We start from the raw sequence: 11,953 nt of genomic DNA, 5'->3' as shown, positions 1-11,953 counted from the left end.
TCATTATGGTTTTTAAAGGAATTCTATCACCGGAGTCTTGGCAGACGTCCTTGGAACAACCACAATAATCTCTGGTAAGTGGTTTTAGATTACTCACTCAATGGCTCTATAGGCTTTGGCTTCCTTGATATACTCAATACATCTTAAAGGGTAACTAATGTTTAGCGGGCAGCAAGATACACAAAAAAACTTCTGCTGCTCCCGATGCAGGCACGTGCCACTAAACATTGTAGATGCCCTTAAATTATGCTTCTTGTCTGCCACCCTCCTGGACACAATGCTTTCTAATGTCCCCCTCTGGAATTCTTACTCTCCCTACTGCCTTAACCATAACCTGTGTCTGATATTTTAGTGGCAGCTATGTTCTTGTTCTGCTGACTTTTACTGACATCCCACACCCTGCTCAGCTCTGGAAGGGGGATGTCGGCGGAAGCTGGCGGAATGGGAACACAGATCGGACTGCAATATCGCGCAGCAGTGAGATTTGAGGGGGTACTTATGTCTCATTCGCTGTTTCATGCCACAGGGTCAGTAGGGAGAGTTTAAAGGGGTTATCCAGCGCTACAAAAACATGGCCACTTTCCCCCTACTGTTGTCTCCAGTTTGGGTGTGGTTTGCAATTAAGCTCCATTTACTTCAATGGAACGGAGTTTCAAAACCCCACCCAAACTAGAGACAACAGTAGGGGGAAAGTGGCCATGTTTTTGTAGCGCTGGATAACCCCTTTAAGAGGCAGGTCTTTCCTTGGTAGGTTGATACCAGAGTCCATTGTAGCAGGTTAAGCCAGCCTACATTCATAGAAGGTTATGGAGGTATAAAGAAACTTGAACTCAAAGTCAAAGGGGAGCTATAAATCATGAGACCCCTCTATATGTCCTATACGTATATGTATGTATTCATGTCATGGAATACTGTTGACAATAGCAATGATGGTTGACATACTGCAGAAAAAGTAAAAGAATTCTGTTTTTTTTAACCTTTCTTGTGTTTCTCCTCTCCAGAATAAAACGAGGTAGACTCACTGTTACTATTGACAGCCAAGTTGTTGAAGGACCAAAAAGAATAAAGAAACAAAAAGGACACTCCGCCACCTAAACTGCAGAAATCTCAAATGCAGTCCTGCATGCTGGACTGGGCAAGTCTGCCGCACCATGTTGTCTTGCATATCTTTCAGTACCTTCCACTTGTTGACAGGGCTCGGGCATCATCTGTCTGTCGCCGTTGGAATGAAGTTTTCCATATTCCTGACTTATGGAGCAAGTTTGAGTTTGAACTAAACCAGCCGGCTACATCGTACCTGAAGTCTACACATCCCGATCTCATCCAGCAAATCATTAAGAAACATGCTGATCATCTTCAGTATGTTAGTTTTAAGGTATTGTTCATAATAAGCCATAAAAGAATAATAAAACCCTAAATGTAATGCCTAAATACATAAATACAAGGCCTGAGGCCTTGACTCCGTCCAATGTGTAGTGGCAGGACTGGGTTACGGCAGCACAGTCCACATTCACAGGAGCGGAGCAGGTTTATTCCTCAAACAATTCTGGATTCAGGGGTTCAGTGGGCGGTCCTACTCCTGAGTTGGACCACCCACTGGACTCCTAAAACCAAAATGAAAAAAGGGTTTCTTGGATAAACTACAAGTACTATCATGCATAGACATAGTTTTTCTTATCAGGAATTCCTGCCAGGATTTCCTGACCCATAGGATTGCATTGAACACTGACGTGGATTTTTCCTGAAGGGTGTCTGTTCAGGAAAATAGAAAAATTATAGAACCTGTCCTATTTCCTATTGTCCTATTCCAGGATTTCATGAACTGGTGCCCCCATAGAAGTCTATGGGAGCTCAGGAAATCCTGTTGCTTTCCTGATTCGCATCAGGAAATCCTGAAGACACTACTGATGGTTTCTGGAACATAAAAACTGATTTCTGTGAAGGAAATCCTGAAGGTTTCCTGATGGTTTCCTGAAGCCTTTTAAGGACTCCTGAGCAGGAAAAACTGACACTGATGTGTGAATGAGGCCTTAGATCTGTTATACTATTCCCATTATTCAGCCTGGAAATGTGTGAATAAATTGACAAGTTGGTGTAACCATTTATAACAAGATGTGTCCCTTACGCTTTGACACTGTCACATTGATTGTGTAATGACACTAAGCTTCTATATACTGTAAATTTCCTGGAGTAATAATGGAGGAATTAGTGTCTTTTGCAATGCCATTATTTTTCTAAAACATTGATGTGAGAAGCTGATCTCTGCCACAGTTCTCCTTCCTCTCCCCAGACGGTGCTTTGATCTTTACTCCCTAAACATAGATAGGAGGACTATGTACTGAATTGGGCCTTTTCTTTATTTTTCAGGTTGATAGCTGCACAGAGTCGGCAGAAGCAGCCTGCGACATTCTCTCTCAGCTCGTAAATTGTTCCATTAAAACTCTTGGATTAATATCCACAGCAAAGCCCAGCTTCATGAACCTTTCCAAGGTAAAATCAACAGGATCTATAGAGTTTCAATATGTGTTAAGTAACGATGAACGCGCTGTGTTCGATGGCAATAGTGAGTGCACAGTTACCATGATAACTTCTTTCATGGAGGACATTTGTGTAAAATCGTGACTCCCGACTTCTGGAGATGGGAAAGGTTAAAGTGTAACTGTCATTTAAATTTTTATTGCAGAAATCAATAGTACAAGCGATTTTAAGAAACTCTGTAATAGATTTTATTAGGCAAAAAAGCCTCTTTCTGTACTCAAAAAGCTGTTTCCCAGCCTCCCCCCCCCTCACTTCTTATCTGCTCATTATCAGGCAAATCTGTATTCACTACAGAGAAGCAAAGTGAAGATGGGTTTGCCGTGTCCATTATAACCTATAAAGGGGGAGGGGTTTAGGAGGATGAGTAAGCAGGGAGAGCAGAAAAGCAGCTGTACAGTTTGCAGACTGGGCACATAAAACACTGAATTCAGAGGTCAGAAAGGTCACTGCTTATTTGGGAACTTGCTGAGAGAAGATTGCAGGGTGTTGTGCTGTGCAGGACTATTTCTTTCCTCTCTGTGATCACTCACCCCCTCGACCCCCTTCCCTCTCCATAGACCATAATGGACACAGAAATCCTGCTTCTTGTGAAGTGAGGGGGGACCTAGGAAAACAGAAGTACAGAATGAAACTCTTTTGCTTAATACAATCTATTACAGAGTTTCTTAAAATCGCTTGTACTATTGATACTTATTGATTTCTGAAAAATTACATTTAAATGACAGTTACACTTTAACATGAGCAAAGCTGTGCATGCTATGGAAAACACTCAGACCCCATAACGCCAGCCATACATTACAATATGCTCCCAATAACCCTATCGCCTCCACTTGCATGTTGTTACTTGTGACTATGTAATCCAAGGTGCGGCATCTTGGGATAGTGTTTGCAAACCAGAAATGTCTTGTTAATGGTGCGTTCACACCTACAGGATCTGCAGCTGATTTTCTGCAGCAGATTTCAGTTAAATAACTGAACACAGCATCAGATTTGATGCTGTGTTCAGTTATTTAACTGAAATCTGCTGCAGAAAATCAGCTGCAGATCCTGTAGGTGTGAACGCACCCTAAGGGTGCGTTCACACCTACAGGATCTGCAGCAGATTTGTAGCAGATTTGAGGATGTGTTCAGTTATTTAACTGAAATCTGCTGCAGAAAATCAGCTGCAGATCCTGTAGGTGTGAACGCACCCTAAAACTAGAATACTTGGACGCAATTCAAAATGAAAGATGAATTTGCATCTTAACAAGCTCCAGTGTCTGTAACCTGGATCCCTCTCCTGTGGTATCAGATTATATATGAAGGAATAAGTGACAGTGAAGTGAACAGTCATTTCAGGAGTTTAATATAAGAAATGCTACGCTTTGGAAACTTTCAACTATTAAAGGGCATGTTACCAAGCATTGTAAGAAGAAGTGATTAGTAGGTGGACAAAGTGTGTCCACCATAAAGACCACTCATCCAGATCTACTGCTTCTCAGAAAAACTTTCAAAATTAACACTTAAGTCGTAAGTACGCATTTCGACCCAATTGTATACACTCTCAATTGTATACGCTCACATGCTACATGGCAGCCATCGCCACCACAAGACCAGCACCCACAGAAGAAGAGTAGAGAGATGAGCAAACCTCAAGCATGCAGCATTTAGATTACCGGTGGCTGAACAAGTTGAACAAGCTGAGCAGCCCTGGGGAGTTCTACTTATGGCTGTATCCATGTCTTCCAAGCAGCCTTAGGGCTGGATCCAACTTCCTCAGCCGCCAGTAATCAGGTGCTGCATGCTCCGGTTCAGATGAACCAAAGCGGGCTTAAGGGTTTTCTCTTCTCTATTGAAGAGACCCAGTGGTCAGACAAGCCCACTGCTGCTACAGACCAAAGACCCACCTCTGAGCTCACCTGTGGCTCTGTGCAGAAAGCCACCACCAGCAGATTGTCGAAGGAGGCCCCGGGGGGCAGTGGCACCCAGCACCAGCAGGCAACCGACCCCCCCCCCCCCCCCCCACCCGACTCAAAAGCAGCAGCGGCGGCACCCGCTCACCCTCCCAACCCCCACCCCTGCGGCAACGGCTGACAACCATTCCCTCCCCCCCCGGGACTCAGCGGTAGCGGCGGCACAAGACCCACCCCCACCCCCCAGGACTCACCAACGCGGTTGTGGTGGCACTCACCTCCCCTCCCTGGGAAATAACCAGCAGCGCCTGCAGCACCCGCATACCAGCCGCCCACCCCCCGGGAATCACCAGCAGCGGTGGCAGTCCCCCTACCCCCCGTACTCACCAGCGGCAGCATTCAACGACACTGTGCCGTCTGCTTCCAGATTTGAAACTATTTGTTACTGTTACTGCACTATCACTCAATTGGCTCTGCTATATCACTGATCCAGCTCTTCTATATCGCTCAATCGGCTCTGCTATATCGCTCACTCGGCTCTGCTATATCACAAACGCAACTTTGCTATGTCGCTCACTCAACTCACTCAACTCTGCTATATCTTGTGCATATCAGCTCTGCTACATCATAGACCAATCAGGCATAAGCATTGCATGATAGGAGATGTAGTTTTCTGGCCGGCACCATGTTGTATATAGTTCAGCTTTTTTTAAAAACTTGTAACTATGGAACGGAAGCAGCTAGAAAGATGGAAGACGGATCAAAATTCTCAGGGGGACTTGGTGAATAAGACCAGCTAGGTTTGGGAGCATTTAATTTTTTAGCGCTTGGGGGGATTAGCCCTTTAAGCGAACGGACACTATTTCAAGTTATTCACACACAGATTTTTTATTTTTCTTGCTCGTCCTTTCACATTTTTTTTAAGGAAATTCAATGGACCTTTACAAATAGCCATACCTCCAGCATGGAAGGTGTGACTGTGATGTGACTATGCAGCATGTTAGAATTATCCACGGGCACACCTGTATCAAGGCCCTATATTTAGCTGTATACTGGGCTTTGCACCCGCCTGACATATAATTCCTATACCAGTAAGAAGTCTGACAATGCGCATACATTGTGGTACTGCAGCATGTATGATTTAAATCGGTACTACAGGAAGGAGGGATTTTTTTGCTATGGCTGGGGAGGGGGTGGATAAAGGCAACACTGTCCATTTACCTCCCTGGTTCCAGCACTGGGCCCCTCATCATGCTGCTCCAGACTGTGGTGCTCGACCGCTTTCTGATCTGTGACGCGGCTTGAGACGTGATGCTTTCAGCCCGCTCAGCAGCAGAGGCGAGATCACTCTACAGCTGCTGAGCTGGAAATAGATTTATGTTTATAACATCCCTTTAATGAATGACAATGATATAAAACCTGTAGTTATAATATCTGGATGCTATATAATCAATCATAAGAAAAGTAGAAGGAAATGGTGAACGGCCCATTTTTTATCACCTGCTCCTTACCAAGAGGGTTGCCGTCAATATTGGGACATATTCACACGGTGAGATGACCTTGTTCTATAATTTTTTTTTTTTTGCATTCTAAATCAATCATGTCTTTACTTCAGTCACACTTTGTATCTGCACTGACCGTAGCCTTTGTCAACTCAGTCGTTGTCTTCAATAAAGATTGATGATACTCCAGTGGATGACCCTTCCTTAAAGGTTTTAGTTGCAAACAACAGTGATACTTTGAACCTATTGAAAATGAGCAGCTGCCCCCATGTATCACCTGCAGGTAAGATATTATAGCTGTATTACCTTTATACCATTTCTTATTACTAGTGTATCTCAGACAGGGAAAGACGTAAAGGGAACCAATCAGTAGGATTGTGGTGATATGGTTCTCTCAGGCACCGTATAGAGCTACTGTAGCTTTAGTAGGCAGAAAAACAAGTTTTATTCTGCTGCGTGAAACAGGAAGAGGGGCGGCACCTAGTCATCTGGGCGGGGAGCCACCCAGGACTAGTCACTGTTCTCTGCTGGTCGGGGGAAAATAAAACTTTTGCTTTTGGTGCCGGGACACTGCTAGCACCCAGCAATGTCCCGGCACCCATCACTGCTGCTGCTTTCACATCCTTTCCCCAGCTGCACTCACCAGCGTTCTGTGGGTTTCAGGGCTTGGTGAGGATTGCGCTGCTGGGGGCTCCAGGAGGATATGCAGCAGCCTGGGGACGAGTCCCGGGCAGGCTGCCTAAGAGGAGAGGGGATGTGGCGGCGGGCTGCTATCCGCTCAGGCGGTCGCCGGATCAGCAGTACCTCAAAGAAAGTCAGTGGCTAAGGGGGGTTGTGGTGCGCGAGGTTACCCCGCCGGCTCCTGCAGTGGATTGTGGACCAGGAGATGGGGCGTCCCCCATGTCCACCTGCTGCCGCCGCTTCTCCCCGTTCAAGCAGTGACGCCGCTGCCGGTGGAAGTGGGGTGCCCTATCTCCCGATCCACAATCCACTGCAGGAGCCCCGGGCGGGATAGCCCCGTGCACCACTACCTCCTCGCTGACCTGGCCAGACCCCTCTCAGTAAGAGCACATCCCCCTCCCCCCACTCCAAATTCAGCCCCTCCACCTCTTCTCTACCCCCATCATCTCCTCTCTCTACCCCCATAATCTCCTCTCTACCCCCATAATCTTTCTACCCCCATGATTTCCTCTCTACCCCCCTCCACCTTCTCTCTCCCCTCCTTTCTCCCCATCATCTTCTCTCTCCCCTCCTTTCTGCCTCATCATCTCCTCTCCCCCCCTACCCTCATAATCTCCTCTCTACCCCCAAAATCTCCTCTCTCCACCTCCTCTCTACCCCATCATCTCATCATCTCCTCTGTACCCCCCATCATCTCCTCAGTACCCCCCATCATCTCCTCTCTACCCCATCTCCCCCTTTACCTCCTTTCTTCATCTCCCCCTTTACCTCCTTTCTTCATCTCCCCCTTTACCTCCTCTTTCCCCCTTTATCTCCTCTTTCCCCCTTTATCTCCTCTTTCCCCCTTTACCTCCTCTTTCCCCCTTTACCTCCTCTTTCCCCCTTTACCTCCTCTTTCCCCCTTTACCTCCTCTTTCCCCCTTTACCTCCTCTTTCCTCATCTCCCCCCTTTATCTCTTCTTTCTTCATCTCCCCCTTTAGCTCCTCTTCATCTCTCTCTTTACCTCCTCCTCTTTCCATGCTTCTCTCTCTTTACCTCCTCCTCTTTCCATGCTTCTCTCTTTACCTCCTCCTCTTTCCATGCTTCTCTCTCTTTACCTCCTCCTCTTTCCATGCTTCTCTCTCTCTTTACCTCCTCCTCTTTCCATGCTTCTCTCTCTCTTTACCTCCTCCTCTTTCCATGCTTCTCTCTCTCTTTACCTCCTCCTCTTTCCATGCTTCTCTCTCCCTTTACCTCCTCCTCTTTCCATGCTTCTCTCTCCCCCCACTGTCCCCCTCAGACCTCACTCTGCACACCAGGCCTGGATGTGATTTTTTCCTGTAGCTCAGAGGCTGGAGAAGAGAGGAAGTCCTGCTCCCTGCCCAGATTAGGCGAGTATGACTTTTTTTGTGTGGTGGTGGGGGGGGGAGTGGAACAGTGGGTATTGCTATAGGGGCTCAGTAGGGCAGGTGGCATTTAATATGGGGACATAGCAGATGAGGGGACATTAACTATGGGGACACAGCAGGAGACATTATTGCTATATGGAGGGAACACCAGGGACATTATTACTATATGAGGGCATAGCAGGAGGCATTATTACTATATGGTGGATCCTACATATGGGGGCAACCTACACACCTAGTCACTTTACTGCGGATGATTACTGTATGGGAGCCTATAGGTAGGAAAAAGGGAGGGAAGTTGAAGGAAAAGTCAGGATCCTAATGTTTGTGTGGCAGTTTATCTGGTAAGAGATGAATGGTAGCTGCAAGAAATCATCAGGGTGATCTGGGCCAGATGAAGAAGGAAACATGGGGAGGTATCTGGCTACATGAAGACATATTTGGTTGCAATGGGGGAGGTATCTGGCTACATAGAAGGAGGCATCTTGACAAAATGGAAGATATCTGACTACATGGAGGAGTTATCTGGCTACATGGGGAGGAGGTATCTGGCTGCAGGGGGACATATCCGACTCCATGGGACAGATCTGGCAATAAGAGGCATATCCAGCTTCAGGGGACAAATCCGTCTGATCCACCTACAGGGGACATACCTAGTATCTAGAAACATATCTGACTGCAGGGGGCATACCTGGCTCCAATGGGCATATCTGACTCTAGGGGGCACATCAGGCTCCATGGGACATACCTGGAAGCAAGAGGCATACCTAGCCAAAAGGGGTGTATGTGGCTGCAAAGGATGTATTTGGCTGCAGGGGACATATCTGGCTCCAGGGGCGTACCTAGCTGAAAGGGACATATCATGCTTACCATGCTTATCGCGCTCCCACCTGCTTCTCTGGCTCAAGGCTCACTGACAACCTGCTCAGTATGCTGTCCTGCTGCAGGCACTGGTTGCATGATACGGCCATCAATGACCCACTAGACGAGAAGCAGGTAGGAGTGTGGGCAGGTTAATATGATCTGTTTAAGGCCAGGCAGCTAAGTAGTTAAATAGGCAGTGGCTACATTCTCGCAGTGGAATGAAAATCTGCTGTGAGAATACAGAGCCATAGGCCATAACAGTAGAGTATTGCAGCGGATTTTGCTGCGAAAAGTATGTGTGAATCTACCCTGAGGCAATGTTATTAATGGATTGTGTCCTTGGGGGTACTCTGCTGGAGCAGCTTGTAACATGGGAATACTTGGCTTCAAAAGGTTGAGAAACACTGCGATAGAGGGTTGGCTGGTTCCATTGAAACTGGTAGGTTAAGCTGACCTTTGTGATTGGTCACCTTAATGTAGGATGGATACTCTGTGTCTGTATGAGATATCAATTTGCTTTAATAACAGATAATTCCCAGACTATACCATTTAAAGCCTATCTGACATTTCAAAAACTTTTGTTACATCATAGAAACATATCAAAAGTTTTTTTTTTTTATGAGCCGGGGACTGAATAGGCAACCAGCCGGAAGCAGTATGCACACAGCACATTCTCTCCTGGCTCTGTTATGTGACCTGGATAGAATCCCAATGCAGGTCTATGGGGCGGTCCAGGTCTCATAGACACAGAGGGGGAAGTGAACACAGTTTGACTGGTTGGACACAGCCCCTTGTCCCCCAGTAGCGCTTTAGTTTTCTTATGTTATACCGTTTTTATCCAATTAGGAATTTTGTGTGTGGCCGATCAATGTCATGGACTAAGAGAACTTGCCCTGAATTACCATCTCCTGAGCGATGAATTACTGTTGGCCCTTTCGACCGAAAAACATGTCCGTCTTGAACATCTTCGCATTGATGTAGCCAGTGAAAATCCAGGTCAAACGCAATCTCACACCATAAAGAAGCAAAGCTGGGATGCCCTCATCAGACACTCTCCGAAGGTCAATATTGTTATGTACTTCTATATGAAGAGGAATTTGATGCATTTTTCCGTGAAGAGATTCCAGTTACTCATCTCTACTTTGGCCGGGCGGTGAGCAAAGCAATGCTAGGTCGTATCGGCATGAACTGTCCCCGACTCATCGAGCTTGTGGTTTGTGCAAATGGACTTCAACCTTTGGACGATGAGCTGGTTCTTATTGTTGACCGCTGTAAAAACCTGACCGCCATTGGACTCGGGAGAGTGCGAAGTGACTTGCAGCGCATTTGTTGAGTTTGTAAAAATGTGTGGAAGGAGACTTACACAACTTTCTATTGTGGAGGAAGTACTTATCCCTGACAACAAGTACAATCTGGAGCAAATTCACTGACAACAAGTACAATCTGGAGCAAATTCACTGAAGTTTCAAAGCACCTTGGGAGAATGTGGTTTCCGGATATGATGCCGACTTGGTAGACTACGGAAGAGACCTAGAAAGTGTCTTACTTTTGCTTGCTATGCAATTCCAACAAAACTAGATACAATGTCACAAGAAGTTGTCCTTGCAAACCAAACTATTTCAAAACGAACATTATTTAACCCTCATCACATAGAGAGCTGTCTTACAGGAGGATACTGGGCTAGTAATATAGGGTTTAAATTATACAAACATAGATTTATTGTTAATGTGCCTCATGTTCAAAGAAATATGGATACTTGCAGATTTATCAAAGCTTATGATAGGCTCTGAACCTAAATGTAGCACTTTAGGTACTGCGTATGTTAAGGCTTCACAGCAGATTTCTCATTACTCATCACTTTCTCACGTTATGTTGCATAGAACTGAACATGCAGCCTGAAGTTATAGGACCCCGATCAAAGGCAATACCGACACTCCCCAACTCTCTTATATTGCATCACTGTATATGATGACAAGTTTTATATAATCTATGGGGGATTGTGGTCTCTGACTGCTTAGAAAGACTGAACTCCTATTGCTGTGCTACTAGTGGAATCTATACATTCAATATAGTAAAGCGATAAGAAAAACGACATAATGAAGTGTGAAACACTCTTTATATAACTCATTGTAATTCTTGTAAAGTTGACAGATTTCTCATGTTGGGTCACACCACTATTAGTTTAGATATTTTTGGCTTCACTATTTTGTTGTAAGAAATGAGGGTAAATCTCTGTGGTGAAAAAATAACATTGCAGTCTAGCAATACAATGAACAGCTTTGAAAAGTACAAAATTCATTTTCTTACTTGGAATGTACCATCTAGATTTGTGACAGCTGAGTGTTCAGTAAAAACCAGCCTACTGTAGACAGTGAATAATTTCCCAGAATCACATATAAAATCTAACTTTTATTACATAGTTACATAGTTAATACGGTTGAAAAAAGACACATGTCCATCAAGTTCAACCAAGGAGGGGATGGATACAGGGAAGGGGGAGGGGTGATATGTTCTATACATATGCATTTATATTATTTTGGTCTAAGAACTTGTCTAGGCCGGTTTTGAAGCCCTCTACTGTTGTTGCTGTGACCAGATCCTGTGGTAGACTGTTCCACAGATTCACAGTTCTCATGGTAAAGAAGACTTGTCTCCTCCGGAGATTGAACCTTTTTTTCTCTAGGCGGAGGCAGTGCCCTCTTGTCCTTTTGAGGGGGTTTTACCTGGAACATCTTTTCCCCATATCTCTTGTAGGGGCCATTTATATATTTAAATAAGTTAATCATATCTCCCCTTAAACGTCTCTTCTCCAGACTAAACAAATGTAATTCTTTTAATCTCTCCTCATAACTAAGATGCTCCATTCCCCTTATTAGTTTAGTTGCCCGTCTTTGCACCCTCTCCAGCTCTAGAACATCCTTTTTATGAATCGGGTTCCAAAACTGGACAGCATACTCCAGATGAGGCCGCACCAAAGCTTTATAAAGCGGTAATATTATATCCCTGTCCCGTGAGTCCATGTCTGTTTTAATGCATGACAATATCCTGCTGGCCTTAGAAGCCGCTGACTGACATTGTGTACTGTTCTGT

General features: G+C 45.3%; 1 pseudogene; it reads left to right on the top strand.

Annotated features, from left to right (window-relative positions):
• Positions 1 to 420: 420 nt before the first annotated feature.
• On the top strand, positions 421 to 11,398 carry LOC138775304 (F-box/LRR-repeat protein 21-like; annotated as a pseudogene).
• The last annotated feature ends 555 nt before the right edge of the window (positions 11,399 to 11,953 follow it).

The sequence above is a fragment of the Dendropsophus ebraccatus genome, unplaced genomic scaffold (genome assembly GCF_027789765.1).
Source record: "Dendropsophus ebraccatus isolate aDenEbr1 unplaced genomic scaffold, aDenEbr1.pat pat_scaffold_1503_ctg1, whole genome shotgun sequence".
Classification (NCBI taxonomy): Eukaryota; Metazoa; Chordata; class Amphibia; order Anura; family Hylidae; genus Dendropsophus; species Dendropsophus ebraccatus.
This window is presented reverse-complemented; position numbering and strand designations above follow the sequence as displayed.